The following is an 18992-nucleotide window of genomic DNA, read 5'->3' as shown; positions in this document are numbered from 1 at the left end:
GCAAGAGAGCCAGCTGGTTTACCGAAGACCTCCAGGCCTCCAAGCAAACCTGCCAAAAACTAGGAAAAAAAACTGGACCCGCGAAAGAACACCAGAAAGCTACACAGCCCACAGGAACTCCACCCGCCGACACCACCAACTCATCAGATATGCCAAAAGGATTGCCTTCAAAGACTGCCTAGACAACAATGCACACAACAGCAAAGACCTCTCCAACCCCAGCTCCAACACCAACGACATCCAACCGTCACAAGACCTGTGCGACTCGTTGGCCACCTTCTTCCATCGCAAGATCACAGACATCCACGACACCTTCTACGCCGTCACCACCCCGGCAACAGCCCACACCCCCGCTCCCACGGCCACCACCCGCACCAACCGTCTGCGCGCCTGGACCAACATCAACGACAACGACACCATCAAGATCATGAACACCGTCCATTCCGGTTCCACGGAAGACCCCTGCCCACACCACATCTACAACAAAGCCAGCAGCACCATCGCACCCCACCTCCGGAAGACCATCAACATCTCCTTCGAGACAGCGACCTTCCCGGAGAGCTGGAAGCACGCAGAGATCAACACCTTACTAAAGAAACCCAAGGTGGACCACAAGGACCTCAAGAAATTCCGACCCATCTCCCTGCTCCCATTCCCGGCGAAGGTCATCGAAAAGGCCGTCAACAAACAACTGACCAGCTTCCTCGAAGAGAACAACATCCTGGACCCATCCTAGTCAGGGTTCCGCAGCAACCACAGCACCGAAACTGCCCTCATCGCTGCCACCAACGATATCAGGAACATGCTTGACAACGGAGACCCCACGGCCCTCATCCTCCTAGACCTGTCAGCCGATTTCGAGCAAGCCTCCATGACGCTGGTATCCAAGAGAAGGCCCTGGAATGGACCACCTCCTTCCTCTCCGGGAGAACCCAGAGTGTCCGCCTCCCCCCCTTCGGCTCCGAAGCCACCAAGATCATCTGCGGCGTACCTCAAGCCTCATCTCTCAGCCCAAAGTTGTTCAACGTCTACATGGCACCACTCGCCCACGTCGCCCGACAGCAAGACTTAAACATCATCTCCTATGCCGATGACACCCAGCTGATCCTCTCACTCACCAAGGACCCCCATACGGGCCAAAACCAACCTCCAGCAAGGAATGAAGGCCATTGCCAACTGGATGAGGAACAGCCGACTGAAGCTGAAATTGGACAAGACGGAGGTCCTCATCCTCGGCTCCACCCCTCGGTCTGGGACGAATCCTGGTGGCCGACGGCACTAGGAGCATCCCCTACACCCACCAACCACGCACAAAACCTAGGGGTCATCCTTGACTCCACACTCTCCATGACAAAGCAGCTCAATGCCATCTCCACCTCATGCTTCGACACTCTCCGCATGCTTCGCAGGACGGTTACCCAGGCCCTTGTCGGCAAGACTCCAATGCATCCAGAACGCCTCCGCACACCTGATCCTCGACATTCCCCACTGCAGCCACATCACACCCCACCTGCAAGACCTGCATTGGCTCCCCATCAACAAGAGGATAACCTTTAAGCTCCTCACCCACGCACACAGGGCACTCCATGAAACTGTACCAGCGTACCTCAACAGACGACTCAGCCTCTACACCCCGCCCACCAGCCCCGCCCTGCAGACCACGCCCTCGCCACTGTCCCCTGCATCCGAAGAGTGACCGGCGGTGGCAGATCATTCTTCCACCTCGCCGCCAAGACGTGGAACACCCTCCCCATCCGCCTACAGCAGATCAAAGACTTTCTAACCTTCAGGAGACTCCTCAAGACCCGGCTCTTCGAACAGTAGCAGCACCCCCCAGTGCCTTGAGACCCTCACGGGTATGTAGTGCGCTTTACAAACGCTATGATTGATTGATTGATTGAGTCGACATCTCCAGACATCATCACATCTTGCCACAGAATCTGTGGGTATGCCTAGTGCTTAGAAGCCTGCTTTTCTGCTCAGAGAGGGGAAAACAGAGACATCCAGGTGGAGAAGCCCAGTCATGTTCCTGGAGTGATGGACACTCAGAAGAAACTGATTTAAAGTAGGGAGTGTGTCTGGTGCTGATCCAAGTTGAGAGTGGCGGCCCAGCCTTACAAGCAGTTATTCATCTCTGATGTGACTGGAGGGCCTTGCTGAGGAACTGGAAATTCAAACCCTGTCACCGCCATGGGTTCAGAGAACTTGACGGGCTGGTTACCCAAACCGTCAAAAAAGGACGGCTGTGGACCCAGGCCTATCAAGCCTTATCTGTAGTGATGTGAACCAAGAGACAGGGCTGCTCCTTCAACCCTGTGCTGCTGCCGGATACACTGTGTTGTGACAGCAAAGAGTGCATCACTCTCATCACAGCTCTGAGCCATGCTCTGTATGGTCATATAAGACATGAGCCTGTTAGATAGACTGTCTTGTACTAGATCTGCATGTTAAAAGGAGGCACAAGTGTTGCTGCGAACTCAATGGCAATATAGGAACTGAACTGACCAATTGACCCCCTCATTTGTCACCCACCAGTAAAAGCAAAGGAGAGTACTTGCACCTGAGCCAATTCTTACTCAAAGTTTCCCTGCAGAAATACACCCATACAAAGTGGTAGGAGCTACAGCCAAGGTGCTATACCTCTGTTGTGGAGTGGAAACTGTAACTCCAGAAACAGGACTCTGGTACGCAGAAGATACAACAATTTGGTCAAGGACACAGTTTTGGCAAATACTGTAACTGAGCCCAATTTATGTGTGTACTATTATATTTTGATGTGCTATTAAAGTACTTTTCGTCTAAGACAAGCACTGGGCACAGTTCATAATTTGAGCCAGTGGTTTCCAGGGCTTGGCACCAGCACTTAACTGTCAACACTGGCACTTATGACAGTCTGCCACAAATATGGTGGCGCTGTTTGTCTAATTTAAGGATCAACACAACAACAGTTTATTAATTCAATATACATTTAAATTACTACTACTGCCGCTCTAGCCATCCTTATAGCTTTGGGGGCCTAGATAAGTCTAGAATGTCACACGTAGTTGTTTTGGCACTGTTATTGGCAGCGTTATTAGGAGCAGTGGTGGTGTAGTCTGCAGTGGACTCCTGACGTGGACCCTGGCACTTATTTGTTTAGGAAATAAGCATTGACAGGGCTGGACTGTACATTATTAATTTTGAGTTCTTACCCTTCACATTACCTGACACAGAATATTTTTTCTGATTTGCAGAGGATGTAATTGATGGGGTTGCAGTGAGAGGCTAAGAGGCTGGAGAGACGAACGGACAAGACTATGTTTTTTAATTATGTTTGAAGTTCAGGGGGATAATACTGTTCTCAAATGGGACAAACGCGCACTCGAGAAGGTGGTGGCAAATAAAGAGGTTGTTTGCCTTTTTCATTTAGGCCCCAACCAAGGCCATCCAAATTCATAGCAAAATATGCGGAAACGCCTGGTATGCTGGAGAGTATTTTGTGTAGGTAGTCATGTCTTTAATTGTTATAGAAGAGGATTTTGAATTTGATGCTCAGTTGGAGCTTGAGCCAGTCCTGCATTAGTGTGATGATTGTATTTTAATACAAAGAATAGCAATGGAATGGATGGATGAGTGGAATGTGACTGTATTCAGAGCTATCATGCTCCAAAGAAGGCCTGTGACCAAAGTGTTGATGCTATCTCGGTGAAAGAACGAGGGTTTCAATAGTATTTCAGAAGTTGCAAGCTAGATGAAAGGCTTGTATCTTGTGTAAAAGGATGAGAGGAGCGTTTTTTTTGCTATGGTTCTTGCAGAAGTGGGAGGGGTCACTGAGTATAGAGAGAAGAAGAAGTTGTCAAGCAGAATTGTTGTAAGGCATTGCCTAATATGTGTCAGGAATGCTCTTCAAGTTCAATGCTCAGTGGAAGTAGTGCCTCGCAGAGTACACATCTGTTTCAGATGTTCATAACACTGGGGATCCGAACATCGCTTCAGGGCATTTCAGACTTGTACCTGCAAACCTCGCCTTCCCCTTTTAGGTGCCATTTCATCAATGATGCAGAACCTTTAAAGAAAAAAGAAAATTCTTGATTAGTGAAACAAGTGAGAGCGATCTTAGAAATAGACAGAGGGCCTGATTTTGATCTTGGCGGACGGGTTACACTGACACAACAGTGACGGATATCCCGTCCGCTGCAATATAATCCCATAGGATTTGTTGGAGTAACACGTCTGCCAATATCTAAATCTGTCCTTGTGGCATTCAAAAATGATGAAGATAAAAAGAGCACATGGATAGTTGTAAATACTAGTAAAGGCAAAGCAACATTAGTAACAGCACATTCAAGGCTAAGTCATTGAAGATTGCAGTTCTTTCAACACATAGAAATAACTCAAACTTCAGAGACCTTAGCGAGATGGCTATCCATATGTCCTTTCGGGCTGCAAACAATATTAAAGCTCCTGTGGAGGAACTCTACATATATACAACAATGGTACTGTCCTAACCAAACCGAACCAAAGGTAGCAAAGGATGGTAGTGATTCACTGAATACCTTAAATAATCGCAATAGTTAATGTTTTGTTCTATTCCTACAAGTGGCTGTTCAACTAACAAAGATACAAGAGTGCTGATGACTGAGTCTGTAAACTATTCCTAATGTCATTAACCTTTCCCCATCGTTCTTAGTCACCCCATTATATTATACTGGGCAAGTGGTGGCAGGGAGTGAGGAGCCTGTAGCATGTTGCCTCCTTTGGACCATGCAGCACCTGGCAGTCTGAGTATGCAGTTGGCTAACATTTATAAGTAAGAATTCAGTTTTAGTCAGGATTAACTTTCAGGTAAATGCCAGCCAATCATGCCTGGATGAATGGCAGTCAGTTGGTGAAGTACACCTTGTAATAAAGCTTTCTACTGTCCAAATATGGGTTATAGGTGCCATTTTGCCAAGTGATGACATCACATTTGCTTGACGCTTCTCAACTTTCAATTGATGCCTCCCCTTTGGCACAGTCCTGTATGAGAACTGTGCTGTCTTCATCACATCAGTGACATGATTATGTCAGTTGCAGTACTGAGGATAAAAAATAGAGAGTAACCCGTTAACCAGAAGGGACCTGGGTAAGTCACAGTAGTTAAACAAAAGTGTTCCCTTGGTGGGTCCTGATATATCTGTTATAAGAATATTTTATTTGGCCAAATCACTTGCACTCCACATACCAATACCTCTTATTCGCGCCACATACCCACCATACTCGGACTTTATTCAACCCCTTGGTATAAGTAGAACCACAAAAGGCGGTAAACTCAATAAAGATATTCAACCTTACTATGCCAGTTGTACATTGTGTTCTATTTTATTAAAACACATTAAAAACATCTATCTTCAGTATTAACAGATTAGAATATTTCCTTTCCACTTGTAACAACTCATTCAATGTCTGTAGTGGAATAACACATTTGCTGCAATATCACACTTTACAATACATAATACCAATATTCAACATATAATCAAAAACATATATATAAAAATCTTAAACACCACAGAGGTTTATTGTCGATGCGTTTCGGTGAATCCTGCTTTCGCACCACCTTCCTCAGGACAGTTAAAAAACACAATAATCTGAAAATACAAAAGTCCAGAATCACTTATATACATTGGACCATTTTTCAATACATAGCATAGCTCCATGTGAAATAAAACACAATCATTATCTCCACCTCTAATTATCTGCTGTTTGTAGTCCCACTTAGATCAAAGAGTGAAGATCGTGTCACACATCCTGACATAGATACGTCTCCATTCGCCTTTTAAAAACACTCTCAAATCACCCAATCACGTCATGTCTCCTCCATTGGTTCGTACCTTTAAAAACTTTTGTACAATCCCTGATAGACCATCTAGGGAGACTGCAGTCAGATTCACCAACTCTTCATTTTGGCAACTGCAGAGGCAAGTGTATTTATATTTAGTTTCCTTCAATATCCTCAATTCATATCTCTAGTGTGGCATATCTTAGTCATACACTCACCCTTTTATATGGTGCTAGATTTTTAATATCATGCTTCAATCATCCTCTCCTTCTGACGAAATCCTTTTCTTGTCAGTTATTAATTTATTATGTTACCTAATGCAGAATCAGATATTTTAGGGGCCATGTTAGAATCAGTTTAATATTGACCTGAATCGAGTATATATGTTTAACATATTTAGACAGAACCGCTCACCCCTCAGCATGTGGTATTCTTTTCTCCAGGTGTTTAAAGGTTGCGGAATTGGAGTGCCCCGTCTTTTTCTATAATGGGATTTATTCAATTATCCCCGGGTTCGCTACAAGATAAAGACACGGCATCAGCTTGTCTGTTTATGTCTATAATCCTGGTTATTCACCACATATTCCCTGCATCTTTAATGTGGCTGCTAGTTTCATGATACACCCATATTTTAACTACGTTTGAATCCACCATGTTACTATTCACTGGTGTATACTTTGCCATATATCTTCCTACACTAACCAGTGGCTTCAATACATACCACGTACATTATAGGCCCAAAGATTGCTAAAAGATGCTTACTACATTCTTATTGGGATATTCTCTTAAATTATTACAGTGCATGTTCACAGCTGACCGCTCAATATACTCGGCGCTTTAGAAGCCCGAAAAATGATTAAAATTTCTTGCTTCATTCTAACTTGTGTGTCCTATTGAATTATTGCAGCGCATGGTCTCTGCTAGACTCATCAACATTGTTACGTTCAAATCACAGAGGCGCAGCACCCTGCTCCGTCTGAACCTAATCCCTTACTACTTGCGCCCTTAAATCAAGCTGCGCTGAAAGCCGTTCATCGTAGCCTTATTCTCCTCAATGTTACGTCGCACGGGTATCGTTCTCTGGGTGTTTAATTATTGTTCGTGCGCGGTTCTTAAAACAAAGGTCCCAATGGAGCAAGTCTAAGCTCCGCTTCGTGCTTACCACGCGACCCCCTAATCTCGGTTACATAGCCCCCCTGCATTGCTCTCTCCTCAGAGTCCTCGCAACAGTGATATGTATCCTTCTTCTCGTGTTAAGTAGAAAACGAAACACTCCATCTGGATACCGCCATTTTAACCATTTTCCATAATCACGTGGTACTGGGTCCCGGTCCCATGGGTCTCTCCTCGTCAGTTGGATGTTTATTATTCTAGACGAGCGCCATATTATCATGGTGTTCTTACATAGATTTAATCTATAAATCCCCCAGATTTAGTGTGCAAAAGGCAGACTCGTATTTACCAACTACCCCAACTAATACTTCATCAAATTTTAAAGACAACTCGACTGTTGACGATACCACTGATTACATTTTTTAATTTGACAATTTAAAGGTGCATGGTCATTACTTACTACTGGCTCTAAATAAATAGAAATTCTTAGCCAGGAGCAACGTTCAGTAACACGCTCCTTAATCTATATTTCCTCGTGTCTCAGTCATCATTCTAAGGCAGGACTACCGCCTCCAACTGCGAGGCTATTCTACACCGCCCTGAAAGGAGATGCATGATAGTTATATAAAGCATGGATCTTATGCACTATTAAAACTACGGACCAATCTTTTGTCCTCTTCACCTTCTTTACAAATATTGATTTAAATCTTCATTAAAATTATGAGTGATGCTGACAACTTCTCTTAAGCATTTAGCTCTACATGTCTATTTACCACAATGTCTCAGATTTTAAAGAAGGGGTACTCATTATCCACAATGAGGTGCCTATTACCGGCATTCTAGTTACTCAATTCATTGACCATTATTTATGGGGAATAAAAATGTAGACCTTTTTGAAAAAGCATTTGAAAAAGACATAGAGGACCTTCTTAAGGTAGAAATCAAAACGTATAATGATAAATTGTCTAGAGATTGTAGGGAAACCCTAATAAGTATAGAAACATGTTTGAGTCTGACTATAAAACCGGGAGACAAAGGGGAAGTATACTCTTATTAGATACTGAAGATTTTAATAAAAGGATGTTGTCCCTCCTAGAAGTAAAAGAACAATATAGAAAGTCATCTTGGGAGGAATGGAAGAACCTTCAAAATAATATCAAAAGAATGTTGGATTTAGCGAAGGAGGATGACATTATTTGTATGGATGAATATGAATACATATAGAATTTGCATCCAGTCTTACCAGCGATATATGGACTACCAGAAGTCCACAAGAGTATACAGGACCCTCCGATGAGACCCATTGTCTCTAGTCTTAACTCACTAACAGAACCTCTAAGTATATATGGAGACAAATTTGTGAGACCATTGGTGTCGCAACAGAAATCAATTATATAAAGGACTCCACGGATATGATTAGGAAAGTGGAAGGCCTTAAATTTGATGGGTGCAATCAATGGCTAATATCCCTAGACATTGAAGCACTTTATACAAATATACCGCAGGCAGCCACAGTAGATACAGTGAGGGAAATTCTAAAAGATGAGAATGGGGATTTGTCTGAACATTCCTACTTTGTGATAGAACTAACAGATTTTGAACAATAATATTTTTATATTTGGAGATGATCTTTACTGCTAAATCATGGGTACCAGCATGGGGGCTACATGCGCTCCGAGCCTAGCCTGCCTCTATGTTAGTGCCTTTGAAGAAAAACACATCTACAATGAAGCGGCACGTTCTATGAAAACATGACCCATTGGTTGCGTTTCATAGACAAGATATTTTTTATTTGGAAGGGGAAAAGAATTAATTAATAAAGTTCATTTAATGGTTAGACTGTGGGAATCACAAATTAAAATTCCCTTTTGCCATGAGTCAACACTATTGTGACTTTTTAGATATTAAAATACAGAAAAAAGAAGACCATCTGACGGTTGAACTTTGTGTGAAGCCCACAGATAGGAATACCATTACAATAGCGGTCACCCCAAGTTCTAAAAGGATAATATTCCTTTTGGCCAATTTCTGCGTTTGCGCAGAAATTATTCTGACAGAAAGGACTTTGATTAACATGCGGAAAACCAGAAAAAATTAAATGATCCTTTAGAGATTATCCTAATGGAATCATAAAACAGGCTTACAAAAGAGAAAACTATTATAATCGTGATTCCTATTTGAGGACAATAGGAGAGAAAAATATGGAACAGATAAAATAACATGTGTCACAAACTTCTCCACAGTCAGCAATAAAATAAAAAATATTATTAATAGGATTTGGAGTTTTTTACAGGATAAGAACTCAATACAAATAGAAAAGCCTCTGTTGTTCTACAGGAGAAACAGAACTATTAGAAACAGATTAGTGAAAACATATAGAGAAAAAAGTGGAGTACAACAGAGAAGTATTAATACAAACAGTAAAATAATTGGTACATTTCCATGTAGTACATGCTAGAATTGTAGGTCAGTAATAACAGGTAAGAAAATCAGCCTTAATGACGCTCAGCACACTTTTAAGGACATGTTCAATTGCAGATCAAAAAATGTTATTCATTTAATCACTTGTCCCTGTGGGATGGGATACGTAGGTGAAACCATGAGAGAAATCCGGGTATGCCTTAATGAACATCGATCTGCCATACGGATAAATAAATGCAATGCTCCTTTAACGGAACTTTGGGGTCAACATAAACATAAAGTGGAAGACCTACTCTGGTGCATACTAGAAAGAACTGAATTATCTAAGTGAGGGGGTGATGTAGATAGAAAACGAAAAATTAGGGAACAGTATTCTATGTGTAAATTTAAGACATTCACACATGGTTTAAATAGCCGGGAAGAATGGGAGAGGCTATACAGGTAAAGAAGGGGCATAATGTGCCTTTATTATAAAAGATGCATGTGGACTAGTACATTAACTGTATAGAGATTGGGAATAAAACATAATGGAAGTTCCCCATAAATAATGGTCAATAAAGGGAGTAACTAGAATGCCGGTAATAGGCACCTCATTGTGCATAATGAGTACCCCTCCTTTAAAATCGGAGACGTTGTGGTAAATAGACATGGAGAGCTAATTGCTTAGGAGAAGTTGTCAGCATCACTCATAATTTTAATGAATATTTAAATCAACATTTGTAAAGAAGGTGAAGAAGACAAAAGATTGGTCTGTAGTTTTAATAGTGCATAAGATCCATGCGTTATATAACTATCAGCATCTCCTTTCAGGGCGGTGTAAAATAGCCTCGCAGTTGGAGGCGGTAGTCCTGCCTTTAAATGATGACTGAGACACGAGGAACTATAAAATAAGGAGCGTAAAACTGAACGTAGCACCTGGCCAAGAATTTTAATTTGTTTAGAGCCAGTAGTAAATAATGACCATGCACATTTAAACAGGAAAATTAAAAAATGTAATCATTGGTATCGTCAATGGTCGAGTGGTCTTTAAAATGTTATGAAGTATTAGTTTTGATGGTTGGTAAATACGAGCCTGCCATTTGCACACTAAATCTGGGGGATTTATAGATTAAACCTATGTAAGAACACCATGATAATATGGTGCCCGTCTAGAATAATAAACATCTAACTGACGTGGTAGGACCCTGGGACCCGGTACCACGTGATTATGGAAAACGGTTAAAATGGCGCTATCCAGATGGCGTGTTTCGTTTTCTACTTACCAGGAGAAGAAGGATACCTATCGCTGTTGCGAGGACTCAGAGGTGAGAGAACTGCAGGATGGCTATGTAACCCAGATTAGGGGGCCACGTGGTAGGCACAAAGTGGAGCTTAGACTTGCTTAAGTGGGACCTTTCTTTTAAGAACCGCATGCGAACAATAATTAAACACCGGGAGAACGATACTCGTGAGACGTGACATTGAGGAGATTAAGGCTACGATGAACGGCTTTCAGCCCAGCGTGATTTAAGGGCTCAAATAGTAAGTGATTAGGTTCAGATGGAGCAGGGTGCTGTGCCTCTGTGATTTGAACATAACAAGGTTGATGAGTCTAGCAGTAACCAAGCGCTGCAGTAATTTAGTAGGACACACAAGTTAGAATGAAGCAAGACATTGTAAGCATTTTTCGGCCAAACAAAGCACCGAGTTTATTGAGCGGTCAGCAGTGAACATGCGCTGTAATAATTTAAGAGAACATCCCAATAAGAATGTAGTAAGCATCTTTTAGCCTTCTTTGGGCCTAAAATGCACGTGGTATGTATTGAAGCCACAGGTTAGTGTATGAAGATATATGGCAAAGTATACACCAGTGAATAGTAACATGGTGGATTTAAACGTAGTTAAAATATGTGTGTATCATGGAAACTAGCAGCCACAATAAAGATGCAGGGAATATATGGTGAATAGCCAGCATTATAGACATAAACAGACAAGCTGATGCCGTGTCTTTATCTTGTAGTGGAACCCGGGGATAACTGAATAAATCCCTTCATAAAAGAAGACGGGGCGCTCCAATTCCGAAACCTTTAAACCCCTACAGTGGAGAAAAGAATACCACATGCTGAGGGGTGAGCGGTTCTTTCTAAATATGTTAAAACATATATACTCGATTCAGGTCAATAATGAACTGATTCTAACATGGCCCTTTAAAATATCTGATTCTGCATTAGGTAACATAATAAATGAATAACTGACAAGAAAAGGATTTCGTCAGAAGGAGAGGATGATTGAAGCGTGATATTATAAATCTAGCATCATATGTAAGGGTGAGTATTTGACTAAGGTATGCCACACTAGAGAAATGAATTGAGGATATTGAAGGAAACTAAATATAAATTAATTTGCCCTTGCAGTTGCCAAAATTAAGTGTTGGTGAATCTGACTACAGTCTCCCTAGATGTTCCATCAGGGATTGTACAAACATTTTTAAACAGTACGAACCAATGGAGGAGACATGGTGTGATTGTGAGATTTGAGAGTATTATTAAAAGGCGAATGGAGACATATGTATGTGAGGATGTGTGACACGTCCATCACTCTTTGATCTAAGTGGGACTACAAACAGCAGACAATTAGAGGTGGAGATAAGGATTGTGTTTTATTTCACATGGAACTATGCTATGTATTGAAAAATGGCCCAATGTACATAAGTGATTCTGGACTTTGGTATTTTCAGATTATTGTGTTTTTTAACTGTCCTGAGGAAGGTGGTGCGAAAGCAGGATCCACCCAAACGCGTCGACAATTAACCTCTGTGGTTTTTAAGATTTTCATATATATGTGTTTGATTATCACTTGCAGTACTGCCACAACCCCCTAGGCCATAGTGAAAGAGTATTCAGCTCTGACCCAGTGGTGACACCAGCACCAAAGCAGCACATAGAAGCTGCTGCTCTGGTGCCAGGCTCTTTGATGTGACCGCCCCATCCACAGTAGCCTGCCATGAGTGCTCTTGAAGGGCAAGTTATGTCAATAGCGTAAGGGGGTAAATATTCTTGGGAACGTGAAGACAGTGCGTCACAATCTTATTGGACTACACTGCAGTCAAGGTTTGTTTTTTAATGTTAAAGTTTTTTAATAATGTACTTTTCTCACACAATAAACACATTACAAAAAATAACACTGAACTGTAAAGAATTAAATAAAATGAAATTACAAGAAATATAAAGTGTCACTTTGCAACCAAGTATGAAACAATATCAATAAATATTGAAATGAAAGAGAACATACAAAAAGGGCTACAGTGAAAGTATACAAACAAGTTGGAACTATAATACATGTTTCAAATTGAGGAACAAGCAGTAATTTATGAATCCAGGCTATACCACATGTTACGTCTGACAGTAGATGATTCATTACGAGTATGTAAACATTAGGATTGCTCACATCTTAAAAAAAAATCCATTCCCACCAAACATTAACTAAAACTAACGTAGCATATTTCCAATCAGAAGAAATTGATTTGAGTTTAGTAGAAATAAGGAAATCCAAAAGTTTACATTCCATATGAGATAATACAGTTTTAAGGGGAAATGATTTAAGGATTAAAATAGAGAAGGATAAAGGTGTTTGGATTTTAAGGATCTGAGTAATAATATTACATACATCAGACAAAAATTTAAAAATAACAGGACAGTTATAGAATAAATGTTGCAAATCCCCAGCCATGGTATTTCAATGCCAACAGTTTGGAGTATCTAAAAGTTTAGCTTTAAATAGTTTTTCCGGAGACCAGGAGTAATGGTATAGCAAATAAATATTAGTTTGTATGAGGGTAACCGGTAGATAACTAGCAGTGTTGGACTTCCAAATATCCTTCCATGACTCATTTGAGAGCTGAATATTTATGTATGGTGAACATGTCTGCTTAAAATGTGTACAGGAGGAAATAGGAGTAGAAAGTTGTTTATATCCTTTAGAGGCTATGTGTCCTGTATGACTAAACATGTCAATAAAAAACTCCATATTAGAAAGTAGAGTCATAGGTACCAATTAAGGATACACATTAAGAATGGTGTTACAGAGTAACATATATTTAGGAAATTCAGATAAAGATAAATTATATTTGGCTATAAGATCACCAAATGAATGAACCATATCTCCTTGACATGTATCAGCAACAATGAAAATACCAGCAACAATCCATAAGTTCTAAAAAAAAAATATGTTTATGATATTGGAGTTTGGGATTTATTCAAAGAGAAACTTTCTTGGTAGATGCAATGGCTATAGAAAAAAAATCATTGATCAATAAGAGGGCAATCTTGGAAGCCGCCATAGTAGGCAATCATTTGCCAAATGAACTATTGGCCATGGTAAGGAATGCAGGTAATGGATATGGTTGTAGTATATTTTCCTCCAGAGTAAGCCAGTTAGGTGAGATAGAACAAGAAATATTATGCAACCATAAGGAGCATTGTGCCACAAGAAATGATCCATGGTATCTTTTAAAATCTGAATGACCAACCACTCCCTCAAATTTGAGCATTTGCAACGTTTTGAGACTCATGCATGGAGGCTTATTGTTTCAAATAATTTATGACGGTTAACAAAAAAAGTAGAAGGAAAAAAAGGGGTAACATGGACAACAAATAAAGGATTTGTGGCGTTATAGACATTTTAAGTGCCTCGATACGCCCCCTCCACTTTAACTGAAGATTGGACCATCTATCCAGTTTCTCTTTAGTACTGGTTAGCATTGTACAACAATTGATTTCAAATGTACTTTTAATTGAATTAGTAAAGAGTATGCCTAGAAATTTTCGCAGACCATAATATATCAGTTTTTGCCAACATTGTAGAATTACAAAGAATATTTAGGGGGACAAACTCTGTCTTATTAATATTCAAGGAGTATCCAGAAACTGCAGCATACTTATAAATAATATTGAGAATAAGGTGAGGAAACAAGAGGATTGTTAACATATAATAACACATCATCAGCATATGCAGAAACGTTTATAGTAGTATTCTTCAAAACAACACCTGTGTATTTTTCACGAATGTGAAGAGAACACAAGAGGGGTTTTATGGCAATTAGAAATAACAAAGGGGATATTGGGCATCCTCTATAAAGAAGGAATGTAGTAGAACAAGCACCACTGACATAAATAAAAGTTGAGGGTGCCGAGTATAGTGCTTTAATTATGTTGAGAAATGTTGGCCCAAACTGAGAAACTTCCAACTTATTAAACAAAAATTGCCAGTTTACTTTATCAAATGCCTTCTCCACATCCAAGGTGAGTACACCAACTGGGAAATTGATGTCTTTAGCAAGAGATAAGAAATTACAAAGCCAGCAAGTGCTATGGACTGACAACCTACCCTTCATATAGCCAGTGTGATCATGTTGAATAATTGAGGAAAGGAGGGGTGATAATCTATTTGCTAAAATGTTGGCATATATCTTACAATCCTGATTAATTAGAGATACGAGTCGATAAATTGAAACTAATGTAGGATCCTTATTTGGTTTATGTAGAACAATGATAGTGGCTTCATTAAAAGAGCCACCTATCATGGAAGTGTGTTGAAATTCCATAAATAGGGAAAGTAGGATAGGAGATAGTTGGTCTTGGAAATATTTGTAAACTTCAGCCAGAATACCATCTGGGCCAAGTGTTTTATTGGGGTTTAATGCTTTGATAGCTGTTATTATTTCTTGAATATCGTTAGGATTTTCTAAAGCTAGTCTATCAGTGTCAGAAATGTGAGATAATTGACAAGTATTAAGAAAGTCAATGATTACTTCATTTTGAAGAGCAAGAGGTTCATGATATAAAGAGGAATAAAAAGATAAAAATGTTCTCAATATTTCCTCAACACCTGTCAGCAGAGTACTATTACTTATTTTGATGCGGGAATTTGAATGTTATCATGCTTAATGTGTATATAGTTAGCCAACAGTTGGCCAGAATTGGTTTGAGTTGAAATGGAAGTTTGATTTTTCTTTTGAAATAAGTAATCCTTCTCTTTTACGAAGCATACACTTATATTCATATCTATGTTTCTGAAGTTGGTACTTATATTGCGGATCTCAAGATTAAATGAAAGTCTTTCCAAAGTTGCTTTGTGTTTTTCTAATTTGGAAAGATGAGTGTAGAATGATTTATTGTCATGAGCCATAATAGAAATTGTATCTTCTCAAATATATGATTTAAAGGCATCCCAGTGGATGATTCTGGAGCTATCACATGGATTATTATGCAAAAAATACTCACTAATGGCTGAGGCAATTGTTTTAGAATTAGTTAGATTAAGACCTACATCAGAGTTCAGTCTCCATCTTTTTATTGGAAACATGAGAATCAGAAACAGATAGGAAAAAGGAGATAAGGGCAGGATCAGAAATTGTAATAGGGTGTATAACAGATCAGTAATCATATGACACAGATTATGTGAAGTCCATTGTAATCAATCCTAGAGAAAGACGAATGGGAATTAGAATAAAAAGTAAATTCTTTGTCTATAGCGTTTTCTAATCTCCAGAAATCAACTAGCTTAGTGACAGAGAAAAATTGTTTCAAAACAAAAACAGATTTGTTAGGTAGAAATTTAAATATAGAGTAAAGGTCCAATAAAGGATCTCTAATGAGATGAAAATCACCACCCATAATAAGGGATGAGTTACCTAATTTTAGTATTTCAGTAGAAACATACAGACAGACAGAAAGAAGGATCATCTGATGTAGGAGCATATATATTGAAAACATTTAAATGTGTTTGTCAATTTTGACTTGAGCGTAAACAAATCTACCATCTGAGTCATGATGGTAAGTAATTAGTTGTATTTGTGCCTTACGGGATAAAAGTATAGCTACACCATTTTTACTTTTTGGAGCAGGAAATAAACCTATATTTCCCACCCATCCCATAGACATAGTATGTAACATTTTATCATCCACATGAGTTTCTTACAACAACAAACATACCTACATTCAACTTTTTTTAGAATTCAAAAATGTTATGACTTTTAACAGGAATCCTCAAACCCTTAACATTTAAGGAAACAATAACTAACTTATGTGGTGTCACCATAACAAGTTGTGAGGGAGAGTAAAATAGGCTATATAATAAAGACAAAACAAGACATACAACACATAAAGAGGTCGTCCTCCAAGACCTCATATCAAATAGAGCAGTAGAGATGGAGGTGCAAAGCAAGAGTAGCCGCCTTGTGTGCACCTGCTATAAAAACAGGATAACGTCCTTTAATAAGGTGGTTAGTCATTAGCCTGCAGATCCGGAAGTTTGAGAGTCCATGAGAATACGGTCATGCTGGTCCAGAAATCATATCAAATCTGAAAGTGTGGAGAAAGACTTGGAGACATAATTCTTCCCGATGCACATAACAGAAGGGTTAAAGAGGCCAGACTTATATCCAGCTTCTTGTAGACGCGGTTTCAGATCTGAATATTGGCATCTTGTTTGAAATGTGTCTTTTGGAAAGTCCTGATGTATAAAAACTTTATTTTCTTCTATCAAAAGAGTTGGGATCTCTCGTGCAGCCATTCGTACGAGAAGTAGGTGATGATGTCTCAAAACTTTAAGTATGATTTGTCACGGTTTAACCAAATGGGGTTTCCAAATAGAGGGGATTCTATGAGCTTTATCAATTTTCAAACCGTTCTGGAAATTTGATATTTAAAACATTTTGACAATACATTTTCTAAGAAAAGACAACTCTGTCCCTAAACTTCTTCTGGTACATTAAATATGCATAAATTGTACTGCCTATTTCTGTTTTCCAAACCTAGTAAGGATCGATGGAGAGAAGCAACCTGAGGAAAAAGTGGAGTCAGTGCTTTATTTGTAAAGTATGAAGTACCGGGGCTCTGACCAGGAGGCCACTGCTGCTTGTGCCACCCACCGCCCTTGCCATCACTGCCAAACAACTACTAACCATCTCTCTCACATGTAAATGCAACAGTTCTGATTATTCCAGGTCCTCAAAGCTAAAGGAATGGCTAGGGAGGCAGGTATTAGTAATCTTTTAATGTATATTGTTTTCCTAAACAACTGTTATACTGCTCATCTCTAAATCGGATCTATGATGTTACAACGCGTTATTTTACAACGCATGCTGTAACATCGCAACTTTTACAACACAGGTTCCATTACATCGGATGCCATTACAACGCAGGATATTACATAGCAGATGCTATTACAACGCATACCATTACATCGTAAGTATAGGTAAGTATAACTTTTTAAAAAAAATGTAATTAAGTTAATTTAATTAATTTTATTTTACTAATATAATTAAAATAATTGTAAAAATGTAATTAATATAATTTATTTAAATAAGTTTAATTTAATCTTAAATAGGAATTAATGTAATTTAATTAAATTAATATAATTTTATTAATTTAATTTAATAAATTTTATTATAGTAATTATTTAAATTTAATTAATTTAATTTAATTAATATAATTGAATTAATCTTACAATTGTAATTAATTTGATTTAATAAATTTAATTAATTATAATTTATTTAATTAATTTAATTTAATTAAAGTCGTACTTTAAAAAAAATAAACCCTAAAAATACCCCTGAACCCCAAAACTCAAACCCTGCCCTAAAACCTAAAACACCCCTGTACCCCAAAACCCAAACCCTGCCCTGAAACCTAAAAACACCCCTGTACCCCAAAACCCAAACCCTGCCTTAAAACCTAAAAACACCCCTGTACCCCAAAACCCAAACCCTGCCCTGAAACCTAAAAACACCCCTGTACCCCAAAACCCAAACCCTGCCCTAAAACCTAAAAACACCCCTGTACCCCAAAACCCAAACCCTGCCCTAAAACCTAAAAACACCCCTGTACCCCAAAACCCAACCCCTGCCCTAAAACCTAAAAACACCCCTGTACCCCAAAACCCAAACCCTGCCCTAAAACCTAAAAACACCCCTGTACCCCAAAACCCAAACCCTGCCCTGAAACCTAAAAACACCCCTGTACCCCAAAACCCAAACCCTGCCCTAAAACCTAAAAACACCCCTGTACCCCAAAACCCAACCCCTGCCCTGAAACCTAAAAACACCCCTGTACCCCAAAACCCAAACCCTGCCCTGAAACCTAAAAACACCCCTGTACCCCAAAACCCAACCCCTGCCCTGAAACCTAAAAACACCCCTGTACCCCAAAACCCAAACCCTGCCCTAAAACCTAAAAACACCCCTGTACCCCAAAACCCAACCCCTGCCCTAAAACCTAAAAACACCCCTGTACCCCAAAACCCAAACCCAGCCCTAAAACCTAAAAATACCCCTGTACCCCAAAACCCAAACCCAGCCCTAAAACCTAAAAATACCCCTATACCCCAAAACATATACCTCAGTACCCCAAAACATATACTCCTATACTCATACTTATTTTAAAAATTACTTAAATTAATATATTTAATTTATAATATTAAAAAAACATAAATAAATATATTTATTTATAATTAATATTAATTAAATTAATTAAATAATATTAAATAAAATAAAAAAAATTATATACTTACCAATACTTACGATGTAATGGTATGCGTTGTAATAGCATCTGCTATGTAATATCCTGCGTTGTAATAGCATCCGATGTAATGGAACCAGCGTTGTAAAAGCTGCGTTGTAACA

Source organism: Lissotriton vulgaris, chromosome 5 (genome assembly GCF_964263255.1).
Source record: "Lissotriton vulgaris chromosome 5, aLisVul1.2, whole genome shotgun sequence".
Taxonomy (NCBI): domain Eukaryota; kingdom Metazoa; phylum Chordata; class Amphibia; order Caudata; family Salamandridae; genus Lissotriton; species Lissotriton vulgaris.
The sequence above is the reverse complement of the archived record's forward strand: the minus strand, read 5'-3'. Positions refer to the sequence as shown.